The sequence below is a fragment of the Myotis yumanensis genome, unplaced genomic scaffold (assembly GCF_028538775.1).
Source record: "Myotis yumanensis isolate MYYU_CA2020_CCGP unplaced genomic scaffold, mMyoYum1.0.hap1 SCAF_9, whole genome shotgun sequence".
Taxonomy (NCBI): Eukaryota; Metazoa; Chordata; class Mammalia; order Chiroptera; family Vespertilionidae; genus Myotis; species Myotis yumanensis.
Genome location: NW_027223760.1, coordinates 84,855,426 through 84,869,172, shown reverse-complemented (window position 1 = coordinate 84,869,172; position 13,747 = coordinate 84,855,426). Strand labels below are relative to the sequence as shown.

General features: G+C 46.9%; 1 protein-coding gene across 5 annotated transcripts in view; it reads left to right on the top strand.

The window, feature by feature from the left end:
• The first annotated feature begins 6,832 nt into the window (after positions 1-6,832).
• Positions 6,833-13,747, top strand: part of OGDH (oxoglutarate dehydrogenase) — a 41,032-nt gene continuing 34,117 nt past the window's right edge. For 4 of the 5 annotated variants that reach the window (XM_070424889.1, XM_070424891.1, XM_070424890.1 and 1 more), the window contains exon 1: positions 6,833-6,908. The gene's annotated coding sequence lies outside the window, so the exon portion shown is untranslated. Of the gene's footprint in view, positions 6,909-7,323; positions 7,502-13,747 lie in introns of those variants that run through there. The other variant, XM_070424888.1, reaches the window with a different exon arrangement.

Here is a 13,747-nt window from a genome sequence, read left to right as displayed (position 1 = left end):
AAGGTGCAGCCCTAACAAGTTGGCTCAGTGGGTAGAGCATGGGCCCTTGGTCTGAAGGGTCCCAGGTTGATTCTGATCAAGGGTAAGTATCTCGATTATGGGTTGGATCCCCAGCCCTAGTTTGGACACGTGTTGGAGGCAACCAATAGATGTGTGTCTCTCACATCCATGTCTCTCTCTCTGTGTGTGTCTCTCCCCCTCCCACTCTCTCTAAAAAAAAAAAAAAAAAAGAAAAATATCCTTGGGTGAGGATTTAAAAAGAAAAGAAAAGCAAGGTGCAGAGAGAGCACATTATCTTTGGTGTTTGTATTTGATGGAAAAACACTGGAAAACAGACTCTAATATAAGAGGTTACTTACAGGTAACGGGAATATTCAGTCAACATACACCAGTATGATTGTACTGATTAAAATAGAAATACTTCTGTTCTAGTTGGTAAACGGCCACTCCCCAAGCCCTGAGTTCCCTCCACCTTTGCTCTCACTACTGATGCCGCGTTGCCTCATGATCCTACAAATAGTTACTCCTGGCAGGAAAGGAGTCTGGCAGGCCAGCAGATAAGGAGGTAAAAGGTAGCAGAGGTGCAAGAGAGATTCTGCAAACTAGAACTTTTCATAATATTTTCCCCCATTCAACAGGTTGCCTTTTTAAATATATTTTTTATTGATTTTTTACAGAGAGGAAGGGAGAGGGATAGAGAGCTAGAAACATTGATGAGAGAGAAACATTGACCAGCTGCCTCCTGCACACCCCCTACTGGGGATGCACCCACAACCAAGGTACATGCCCTTGACTGGAATCAAACCTGGGACCCTTCAGTCCGCAGGCCGACACTCTATCCACTGAGCCAAACCGGTTAGGGCAGTTGCCTTTTTTTTAATGTTATTTATTTCAGAGAGAGAAAGGAGAGGGAATTAGAAACTTTAATGATGAGAATCATCAATCTGACTGCCTCCTGAAAGCACCCTACTGGGGATGGAGCCTGCAACCCAGGCATGTGCCCTGACTGGGAATTGAACCATGACCTCCTAGTTCAGCCGTGGGCAAACTACAGCCCGCGGGCCGGATCTGGCCCATTTGAAATGAATAAAACTAAGAAAAAAAAAAAGACCATACCCTTTTATGTAATGATGTTTACTTTGAATTTATATTAGTTCACACAAACACTCCATCCATGCTTTTGTTCCGGCCTCCGGTCCAGTTTAAGAACCCATTGTGGCCCTCGAGTCAAAAAGTTTGCCCACCCCTGTCCTAGTTCATGGGTCAACGCACAGGCCTGAGCTAGGCCAGCCAGGTGCCTTTTTTTCTTTTTAATTTTTTTTTAGAGAGAGAGGATGGGAGAAAGAAACATCCATTGGTTGCTTCTATCACGTGCCTGACTAGGGATAGAACTAGTAACACAGGATGTGCCCTGACTGGGAATTGAACCCGCCACCTTTCAGCATATGCAACAACGCTCCAACCCATTGAACCATACCAGCCAGGGACTTTTTAATATCTTTTTTATTTTCAAACCATGTGTATATGTTACCTATTTAAAATAAAATTTAAAAATTAAAGTAGTGTTACCACCATTCTCTATCACACTACCATTTTATGGATTTGAAACCAACAATTGCTGTCATGTTGGTTTACCCTAAATGGCAGCTCCATCACAATGTAAATACTGCCTGTCTCTTTTATTCCCCTCTGCGTCCCCAGCACCTAGAACCCATCTGGTATAAATATTGTTCAATGAATGAAGAATGTATACTTTGATGAAAAAGCACATTGAGCAAAAGCCATGGAATGCAATGAAGGCAGTGTTCAGAGGAGAATTCACAGTCATAAATGTCTACATTAAAAAAAGATATCAAATCAGTAACCTCACTTTACATTTGGAAGAATAAAAGGGGGGAAAAAGGCAAACTAAACCCAAACATAGAAGAAGAAAGGAACAAATAAAAAAATAGAAATAGCCTGGCCAGTGTGGCTCAGTTGATTGACATGTCATCCTGTACACCAAAAGGTGGTGTGTTCAAATCCTATCAGGGCACATACCCAGGTTGCAGGTTTGGGGCTAGGGCCGAAGGCAACTGATGGATATTTCTCTCTCATATCGATGTTCTCTCTCTCAATAACTAACAAACAAACATGTCCTCAGGTGAGGATTTTTAAAAATTATAAAAATTAGAGATAAAACAAAAAGTCAATGAAAGTAAAAGTTGGTTCTCTGAAAAGATGAACAAAATTGACAGACCTTTAGCTAGACTGAAAGAAAAAAAGACAAGTCACTAAAATCAGAAATGAAAGTAGAGACATTACCTCTGACCTTAAGGAAATAAAAGGGATGAGAGAATATGGTGAACAATTGCACATCAACAAATAAGACAATTTAGATGAAATGGACAAATTCCTACAAACACTCAAATTATTACCTAAAGTACCACAAGTAAGAAACAAAACTGGTATGGGACAGGTGGCTTCCCTGGTGAATTTTTGTTGTTGTTTTTCCCCGGTGAATTCTATTAAACATTTAAAGAAGAATTAAGACCAATCCTACTTAAGCTCTACCAACAAAATGAAGAGGAGGGAACACTTCCTAACCTATTCTAGAAGGCCAGCAATACACTGATACTAAAGCCAAAAACATAAGAAAATTAGACCAATATCCCTTATGAATATAGATGCAAAACTCAATAACAATAACAAAAAAATAAAAATAAGCCTCAACAAAATACAAGTAATCCAAATCCAACAGCATCTTTAGATGATTATACATCATGGCCAAGTGGGATTTGCCCTATGAATGCAAGGATAATTCAACATGAGAAATATCAGGACAAAAGGGAGAAAAACACCATTACTCAATTAATGGAGAAAAGGCATTTAACCCTTTCATCTCAAAACTACTTAGAAAACTAGGAATAGAAAGGAACTTCCTCAGCACGGTGAAGGAGATCTACAAAAACCCACAGCAAACATAATGGCGAGAGACTGAAAAGCTTTTCTGTAAGATCAGGAACAAGACAAGGGTGCTCACGCTCGCCACTTCCATTCAACATAGTCCTGGAAGTTCTAGCCAGAGCAATCCAGCAAGAAAAAGAAACAGAGGACATCCGAACTGTAAAAGAAGAAAAACTGTATTGACAGACGACATGATCCTATGTAGGAAAAATCCCTAAGGATCCAAAAGAAAACTACTAGAGCTAATAAATGAATTCCGTTAAGTTGCAGGACACAAGGTCAATGCACAATAATCAAGACATCAGTAATGAATAATCAAAAAAGGAAGTTAAGAGAGCAACTCCATTTACAAAAGCATCCAAAAATATAAAATACCTAGGAATAATTTAACCAAGGTAAAAGACTTGTATACTTGCCAAAACCGGTTTGGCTCACTGGATAGAGTGTCGGCCTGCGGACTGAAAGGTCCCAGGTTCGATTCCGGTCAAGGGCATGTACCTGGGTTTCGGGCACATCCCCAGTGGGAGATGTGCAGGAGGCAGCTGATCGATGTGTCTCTCTCATCGATGTTTCTAACTCTCTATCTCTCTCCCTTCCTCTCTGTAAAAAATCAATAAAATATATTAAAAAAAAAAAAAGACTTGTATACCAAAAACTACAACACATTGCTGAAAGAAATTAAAGAAGACACAAATAAGTGGAAAAAACATCCCATGTTCATGGTCTGGAAGACTTAATATTGTTAAAATGTAAATACTACCAAAGCAATCTACAGATTCGACACAATCCCTATCAAAATTTCCACAGCCTTTTTTGCAGAAGTGGAAAAACCAAACATTACATTTATATGAATTTGTGAGGGGACCCACATAGCCAAAATAATCTTGAAAAAGAACAAAGTTGGAGAATTCACTTCTGGATTTCAAAACTTATTACAGAGTAAGTTTTGAAATCCAGTAATCAAACAGTATGGAACTGGCATAAAGATAGCATACAGACCAATGGAACAGAATTGAGAGTCCAGAAATAAACCCAATATATATGGTCCATTGATTTTTCAAAAAGGGTGCCAAGGCCATTCAATGGGAAAAGAATAATCTCTTCAACAGTTGTTGCTGGGACAGCTGGAGTTCCACATGCAAAAAGATGAAGTTGAATCCCTACCACACATCATATTAAAAATAAACTCAAAATGGCCCTAGCTGGTTTGGCTCAATGGATAGAGAGTCGGCCTGTGGACTGAAAGGTCCCAGGTTCGATTCTGGCCAAGGGCACATGTCTGGGTTGCGGGCTTGATCCCCAGTAGGGGGCGTGCAGGAGGCAGCCAATCAATGATTCTCTCTTACCATTGATGTTTTTATCTCTTTCTCTGTCTCCTTTCCTCTCTAAAATCAATAAAATATATTTAAAAAAATAAAAATAAACTCAAAATGGATAAACAACCTAAATATAAACGCTAAAACCATAAAACTCTTAGAAGAAATATAGGGGTAAATCTTCATGATTTCAGATTTGGCGATGGATTTTTAGATATGAGCAACAATAACAAACATGGATAGAATGGACTTCATCAAAATTTAAAGCTTTTGTTCATCAGAAAACAGTACAAAGAAAGTGAAAAGAGGCCTAACCAGTTTGGCTCAGTGGATAGAGCGTCGGCCTGCGGACTGAAAGGTCTCAGGTTTGATTCCAGTCAAGGGCATGTACCTTGGTTGCGGGCACATCCCCAGTAGGAGGTGTGCAGGAGGCAGCTGTTCGATGTTTCTCTCTCATCAATGTTTCTAACTCTCTATCCCTCTCCCTTCCTCTCTGTAAAAAATCAATAAAATATATTTTTTAAAAAGAAAGTAAAAAGAATGGGAGAAAATATTTATAAATCATATATCTGGTAAGGAATTAACAGGCAGAATATATAAAGAACTCCAACAAAACAAGACAAACAACCCAAGTCAAAAAGACGTGAATGGACTTTCCTCCAAAGAAGATATAAAAATGGCTGAAAACAAATGAAGATTCTTGACATCATACAGCGATAAGGAAATGCAAACCAAGACCAAAATGAGATCACCTCACATCTAGTAGGAGGCTGTAATACATTTTTAAAAAGAAATTAAAAAGTATTGATGAAGATACGGAGAAACTGGAACCTTCATGCATTGCTGGTGGGAATGCAACATGGTGTCGCCACTGTGGGAAAGTTTAGCATTTCCTCAAAAAGCTAGACACAGAATTACCATATCACCCACCACGTCTATTCCTAGGTGTTATAGAGGGAATTATACACAAGTACTCCAGATATGTGCAAGCCAATGGTCATTGGAGCATTATTCACAACAGCCAAATGTAGAATCAACCTAAATGTCCATCAAATGATGTATAGACAAGGTGCAGCATGTTCATACAATGGAATCTATTCAGCCATAAACGTTTCTGACACATGCTACAACATGGATGAACCTTGACACATGCTAAGGAAAATAAGTGACACATAAAAGGGCAAATACTGTATGAATTCACTTACATGAGGTACCCAGAGTTGTCCATTTATAGGGATAGAAAATATAGGGAGAAGGGACAGGAGAGGGGCATGGGGAGTTACTGCTTAATGGCTGCAGAGTTTCTGTTTGGAGTGGTGAACAAGTTTGGGAAATAGTGGTGATGGTTGTACAACACTGTGAATGTAATTAATGCCTCGGAATTGTACACTTTAAATGACAAGTATTTTCATATACACACTTTAGCACAATTTTTTAAAAAGGGGGGAAAAACATGCTGAGGTTGTTCGTTCACTTTCTCCCAGTCTCCAGATCCTGATCCCACACACCAGCCCAACTTTGTACAAGCATGTACACTGTACTCCCAATGTAAGACAAGACGCCCCTTCCTGTCCCTATCAAGCCGCGAGCGAGTGACATAGTCCCAGCCTGATCCTGGCGCAGATTCAGCCATGTGTGTCCTCTGTGCGACCACCACGTCAGCTCCCCGTGGTCGGATCTCGGCCCCTGTCACCTCCAGCAACCTCGGCCGCATCCAGGGCACAGTCCGGGTCTGGAGTTGCTGCGAACGTACACAGACCACTCGGGAGGCGTGGCTCGGACTTCCCCGTGTCAATCACTGGCATGCCACCTTCTGATACTAAAGTATACTTAACATCTTCACATGGGACCACTTGTTACAATGAAAACACAGTAACTGCAAAGAGGAAAGCCAGTATCACCTGCCAAAAAGCATCAAAGATAAACTCGGGGAGACCGAGCAGGTTAAGTCCTAGCTTCGCACGACCGCCCACCACGGCTCGTGAGCCGGAGTCCGCGCGGCGGTCGGAACGGGACGAGCCTCCTCCGTGCGTGACCGGCTACCACTCAGCGTACTTCAGGCCTAACACGACTTATTTTCACATATTCGCACTGAAATGGGGCTGCATCGGACGATCAGGGGGGTCCCGGTCCACCGTTTCCACTTCCTCAGCCATAAGTAAAATAACGTCTTAAAGCCATGCCCACTTGCATGGGGTGAAAGGCCGCGATGCACCGACCGAAGGCCCGGGCGTCCCACCGCGACCCCGCGGCCCATGGGGGGACCCCTAGTGTCCCCGACGGCTCCGCGTCCACCGGTGCGCGCCGGGGCCTCCCGCTTCCCGCTCCACCTCCGTCCGCCCCTCAGCTTTCCCGCACAGGCCTCGACGCCCCGCGCCGGAGGCCGGTCCCGCGAAGACCCCTCTCCAGACCTGCCTCGCAGACCCGCCTCCCTGCCCCGGCCCCCGCAGCCTCCGGGCCCGCCCAGCCCCTGAAGCACGCGGAAGGAGGCGGCGCGTCTCTGTGACGTCACCGCCCCGCCCCGCGACGGAGACGACTCCCGGGCGGGGTTGCGTGCTGACGCCATACGCCTGGGCGGGGTCGAGAGTTTGGTTCTCCGGAGTGGGGTGTCGGCGCCTCATTCGGGTGGAGCGGAGCTGGAGGCAGGTGAGTGCGCGCTGGCGCCGGGCCCGGCCCGGTGTGGAGGCTCTGCGCCCGTCGGGCAGAGCACGGGGGTCGCGGTGGAAGCCGAGGCCGCCACGCCCTTGCTGTCGCCGGCGCCGCGGTGACAGGGAGTGAAGCTAGATGGAACCAGGCTGACGGGGGAGGGTGGGCGGGACGGGGGTCTGACGGACGGCCGCGGGAGCCAATGGCGCGGCGGGCGCCGCCTGGCGGGCGGAGATTGGCGGGTGCGGAAGCGCGTGGAGGTCGCGCGGGCCTCGGAGCGGCTCACCATTGGCTGAGGCGGGCGGGGGGCGGGCCGCGCGGCGGACGTAAAGAACGGCCCTGCCGCTGGAGTGACTCCCAAGGTCGAGGAGGCGTCACGTGGGACCGCCCAGCGGCGTCCTCTGCGCGCCCGGAGGGACGGACGGACGGCGCGCCCTTGAAGCGTCTGTGGGCTGCGGACCCAGGGCTGCGCATGCCCGGCGAGGAGTGACTCTGCAGCACCCAGGGGCGCGGGGCCCCCGCCCGCACTCCGTGCCAGCCTCAGTACCCACCGTCCTCGCTCTTCCTCGCTGCTCCTTGAGGTGACACCCTCGGTGAGCGGATGACCCCGCAGCATCCCACGTACCCAGCACCGCCCTGCTCAGTACCCCACCGCGCCCACCTTCCCCCTGTGGCCCGTGGGTGAGCACCCACGTCCTCATCCTTCTGCAGGAGGCTTGCTCGCCCGTGTTGGTGCCCTTTTCCCTCCCGCAAGCCTACCTGGCATAGTGTGAGCGGCCACTGACACTGCCATGAAACTAGCGGCCGAGCGGACCGGAACCAGCCCTCTGCGCTTCGCCCCGAACCGGCCCGCGGTGCCCTTTGCAGGTCGCAGCGGTGCTGGAGGCCCAGAGCAGGCATCGCCCTGAGCAGCGTTGGGGGAGCGCCCTGGGCTGAGCGGCTTCGCCCTGGGATTTCCTGCAGACCTTCCCCGGGGAAATAGGCAGGACTAGCCCTAAGTTTTGCAAATTAGCTGAGGACTAACTCTTGGAAAGTTGGAGAAAGATCAATACGCTGACTATCTTTTTGAGACCACGGCCCACATTCATTTACTTTTAAAACATCTTCACCTGAGGGTATGTTTCTGTTGATTTTAGAGAGCGAGACCACGGACCATGCCCTGAGCCCCTGGGGCGCCCGGGCTGTTTTCTGTTCTCCGCCTTCTCTTACCTGACGTCTTGCAAGTTACTTGAACCTTGTTTTGAAATTTCACCTCTATTGATAGGTAGTGTTTTTGAGTATATCTCTGTATAGCTTTTTAGAGGTGGTCTGGGTGTTACATTATCTGTTTACACAACTTAGTCCGCCGGTGTCATGATTCTATCAGGTTGGGTGACGTGTGGGAACCCTACCTCATTGAAAACTGTCGTGACTATTTTCTCTACGTACATTTAGAACCACACCAGACGTGTGACTTTTGCTTTAACCATTACACTTAGTTTAGAAGCGTCGAGAAGGAAATTGTATTTACTCAGTCGTTTTTTTCTCTTCTTCCTTCCTTCATGGAATTGGCGAGATTCCTTCTTTTATCATTTCCTTTCTGCTTAGAGAAATTCCTTTAGCCATTCGTTGAGGGTAGGTCAGCTGGCAGCAGTTTCTCTTCGTTTTTCTTCAGCTGAGAATGATTTGATTCCCTTCATTTTTGAAGGTAATTTTTGCCGGATATAGGATTCTGAGTTGACAGTTATTTTCCTTCCGCACTTGAAGAGTGTTGTGCCACTTTCTCTTGGCCTCCATGACTTCTGATAAATACGCTGTTCAGGGTGTTTGTCTATCGTTTTCAGAAGTTTATCTCGTCTTGGAGTGGACTTCTTGAGGTTTGTTCTGTTTGGGGTTTACTCAGCTTCTTAGAAGGTTTATGCCTTTTGCCAAATTTGGAAAGTTTTCACCTGTTACATCTCTGAATACTTCTGCAGCACCTCCTGCTTTTTTCTCCTGGGATCCAGCTGATCTATTCACGTCATCATTAGGTTTTTGTTGTAGTCCCACGTGTCCCTGAGGCCCTGTTCATTTTCTTCAATCTCTTCTCTCTGTTGTTCAGATTGTGTGATTTCCTTTATTCTAACTCCATATTCACTGATTTTCTTCTTTTTCCTCCATTCTGCATTTTAACCTATCAAGGTTGGTGGTCGTATTTTTCAGTTCTGAAGTTTCCATTCAGTTCTTTATATCTTTTAGAGGCCTGGTGCATGAAATTCGTGCACTGGGGGGAGGGTGTGTGTGTGTGTGTGTGTGTGTGTGTGTGTGTGTGTGGTGTCCCTCAGCCCGGCCTGTGCCCTTTTGCAGTTCGGGAGCCCTTGGGGGAATGTCCGACTGACATCTTAGTGCTGCCACGGAGGCAGGAGAGGCCACCGCCACTGCACTCGCCAGCCATGAGCTCGGCGTCTGGCTGCGTGGTGCTCCCCCTGTGGGAGCACACTGACCACCAGGGGCAGCTCCTGCATTGAGTGTCTGCCCCCTGGTGATCAGTTCGCATCATACTGACTGGTAGAGTTTTACCGTTTGTTCTATTTGCATATTAGCCTTTTATTATATAGGATTTCTTTACTGAGGCTTTTTAGTTTTCTTTTGTTTCAAGCATAAGTTTATAGTTGCTCATAGAAGCATTTTAAGGCTGACTCCTTTAAAATCTGCCAGATACTCTGACAGCTATGTCATCTTGGTGTGGGTACCTGTGGATTCTTTTTTTGTTTCATTGAGATCTTTGTTCTTGCTCTGGAAAGTGATCTTTGATGCAGCCTGGACATTTGGGTGTGATGTTGAGACTGGATCTTATTTAAGTTTCTGAGCAGAACAGGCTTCCTCTGACATGGATGGGGGGGAGGGATGTAATCCAGGCTCCCCTCCCAGCCTCCTTGGTATTGGTATCTGCTGTGTGGGTGTAAGTTCCCTATTGGGCCTTTATGGTTTCACTCTGTCTGGGAGGAGGGGTGTGGCCTGTTTCTGCTGGGCAGGGTGAAATTGGGCTTCTCTCCTGGCTTCCACTGACATCGCTGGGGAAGGAAGCCCCTGGTCTCCTCTGACTTGGCCGGTGAGATGGGGCTGGCCCTCAGAGTTTCCTGTGGGGTTGGCTGCAGTAAGGCCATTGCTGTCTAAACACGTCTGTCCTGTGAGGCTGCCCTGTCTCTTGTCTCTGCGCAGAGGAAGCCAGCTCTTGCGTGTGTTTTGTCTACATTGGCTGGCATTTCTGGGACCAGCTTCTCCAGCGGCTAGTCTGGGATGTATGGAGTCAAGAGAACAGCAAGAACTCGGTGCTGTTCTCTCCTTGGCCCCAGAGCCCCTTCCCAGTCTGCTCCTCTCCATCTTTCAGAGTCTTTTTGTTTTCAGTGTAGCATTTCCTGTCTTTAGCTGCATTTAGTGGGAAACAGAAGTCCTGTTTATGCTTTTAAATGTTTTAATAAATGTTGATAAATGGCCTTGCTTTCCATAAAGGCTTACTAATTCGTACTGTAATCAACACCTTTGAAAGTGCCTGTGGGCCTGCACCCTGGAGCACGGCAGTCAGGACACCTCCCATCGAGGGTGCAGTCTGGGAGGGCAGTCAGCCCCAAGACCCCCAAACTGAAAGTTGTTGGGGTTCTAACTGTGGGCGCGCGGAAGTCCCTCCAGGGATCTGGCCAGCTACCCACTCCAGACTAACTTGCGTTTAGGTTTTCCTTGGGAACGTCAGCTTTTTAAGAGATGTCTTTGGTTGGTCTTTTTCCTTGATAAGTTGTACTTTTTAATCACAGAAACCATTTTAGAGTGAGCATTCGTGTTTGCATCATAATTACAGAAAAACAGGCAGGGATGTGAAGGAGACTGAAGCAGATCAAGTGAGGCGGTTAAGGCTCGTCAACAAATTAGTCACCTGCTTGCCCTTCCCCCACTCAATCCTCGTTTCTGTCCAGTAATGGCAAAACGCCTCCGCAATTTAAACTCCTTCCCGTCTCAGGTGTGTGTTTGATGAAGCTCCAGGGGAAAGACATTGAGTGAGATTTTCAGTTCAATGAGATTCGGGGGAATCAATACTGTGCTCTTTGCATCACTGAGACTAAAGGCATCGCAGGTGTGGGGTGACGGCATTGTCTTCTTGCCCCATTACAAGAACCTTAGGAGTCTGAAACTGAAAAAAGAAAAAATATTCTCAAAACGAGTTGTTCTTTTAAAGTGGTTGTCGGGTAACACCCGACAGCTGTCAATCACCTAATGATGCGTGCCCTTTCCCCTCTAAGACTCACTTCCTGAGACGCTGTGCACAGCTGTTCTGCTGACGTTGCCTCTTTAATTGCCCCTCCGCCTGGCCAGCGTGACGCTGATAGGCATCAGGAGTGAGCCTCTGCCCGTGGTGGCGGGGAGGGAAGGTGACCTAGGGTGGTGCTGCCCGGCTGGGGAGGGACGGGCACAGATAAAGTTGCTTTATTTCAGCAGGTTGTTCCCTATGGGCAGGGCTCCAAGCCCTTAAAAACACATTTGCTTTGGTTTTTACTTTTTAAACCTTATTTTTGTCAAACGTATAGGTTTATACTTGTATCATAAAATCGTGGGTTATAAATAGTGTCATTTTGTGTACTTTATTGGCATTGACAGGTTCACTTATAGTTTTCCTAGATATAAACAACCTTATTGAGGTATAACTTCTGTGCCATACAGTTCACCCATTGAAATGGTGCAGTTCCAGTATCTTAGAACAGTGGTCGCCAACCAGTGGCCCGTGAGGTCGAAAGGTTGGCGACCGCTGTCTTAGAAGGTTGTGCACCCATCACCATGATCCAGTTCTGGAGCATTCTCACGTCCCCATCAGCAGTCCTATCTCACCCCTGCCCCAGCCCTAGGCAGCCAGTCATCAGTGGACTTTGTATAGATTTGCCTGTTCTGAACATTTCCCATAAATGAAACCATGCATGTTGTTTTTGTGAATGACTTATGTCACTTCACATGGTATTTCCAAGGTGCGTCTGTGTTGTCTAGTGCTTGTCCATTGTGTGGCTGGCCCCCATCCTGTACACCCATTCATCAGTCGGTGAGCATTTGGGTTTTCCACTCTTTGGCTAGTATGAATAATGCTGCTATGAATATTCGTGTACAAGTTTCTGTGTGGACATGTGTGTTTTTTAAAATATATTTTTACTGATTTCAGAGAGGAAGGGAGAGATAGAAACTTCCGTGATGAGAGAGAATCATTGATCTTCTGCCTCCAGCACGCCCCCCTACAGGGGGTCGTGCCCGCAACTGGGGCATGTGCCCTTGATGGGAATCAGCCCAGAACCTTCAGTTGGCAGGCGGAAGCTCTGTCCACGGATGGAAACTGGCTAGGGCTGGACATGTGTTGTAATTTCTCTTGGCCATGTTCCTCGGTGGAGTTGCTGGGTCTTGCGGTAATCCTGTTTAACTTTTTGAGGACCTGCCAGACTGTTTTCCTCAGTGGCCGCACCAGTTTGCATTCCTTCCAGCGGTGTCTGAGCTCCCGATTTGTCCGTGTCCTCCCAACACTTGTTGAGAATCCTATTGTGCTCATTGGCGGTTTGTGTATCTTTTTTGGGGAAAATGCCTGTTCGTATCCTTTGTCTATTTTGATTGGCTTATTTTTTATTGAGTTATAGGAGTTCTTTATTATTCTGTATACAGTTCCTTAGTTATATGATTTGCAAATATTTTCACTTATTCTGTGTCTTCTCTTTCTTGATGGTATCCTTTGAAGCACTAAAGTTTTTATTTGGATGAAGTCCAATTTATCTTTTTTGTTTGTTTTCCTAAGATACCATTGAAAGCCACAAAGAGCTACTCCACTTTAACTTGGAAGTTATAAAACTTCTTTTTTTTTTTTAAATATATTTTATCGATTTTTTACAGAGAGGAAGGGAGAGGGATAGAGAGTTAGAAACATCAATGAGAGAGAAACACTGATCAGCTGCCTCCTGCACACTTTCCACTGGGGATGTGCCCGCAACCAAGGTACATGCCCTTGACTGGAATCGAACCTGGGACCCTTGAGTCCACAGGCTGATGCTCTATCCACTGAGCCAAACCAGTCAGGGCAAGAAGTTATAAAACTTCTAAGAGTCTTACAGTCTCAGCTCTTACATTTAGGTCTTAGCTCCATTTTTAGTTAATTTTGTGGGTGGTGTCCAGCTCCATTCTGCACGTGAATATTCAGTTGTCCCAGCATCATCTGCTGAAAAGACTTGAGTTTTCCCCCATGGAATCTTCTTGGCCCCTTGTCAAGTAGAAGTGTTCCTCTCAGCCAGATGGGAGTGCTGAGACTGCGCAGCCCAGAGCTTTCACCAGCCTGTTGGAGTATGTGAGTGTCTCCCCAAATGATGAGCTCTTCTTGACACGGACTCTGAGATTGGAGGGACAGGGGCTGATCGACCGAACCCGAATGTAAGCTGCGTGTCTGCTCGTGGGTTCCTCAGGGTGTGGGGGGAACAGCTGTCCCGACCCCCAGTCACCTGAAGGCAGTCTGCTCTCCTGGGTGCTGCGCTGGCCCCATGGAGCTCCTGTCAGACCCGGGACTGTGGCGAGCTGGAACCCTGGCTTACCTCCCGCTCACTGGGAGGACCGTGTTGGGAAGAGCACGTTTGTGATGGTCGCGCAGCACCTGTCCATGGGGTCATGGCAGCAGCTGGGTCGTGGCAGAGGGGATGGCACTGTGTTCCGGGAGAAAAACCCACTCCGCGTGGTCCAGCTGCCTCGATCAGGATGACATTGGAGGGAACACACTGACATTTTCCTCTGGACCTGAGTACAAACAAAAGCAGCATCGAAAGCAGCCGGGGTGGTGTCTGCTGTTGCCCTCCGGGTCCTCAGTGGCCCTTTGT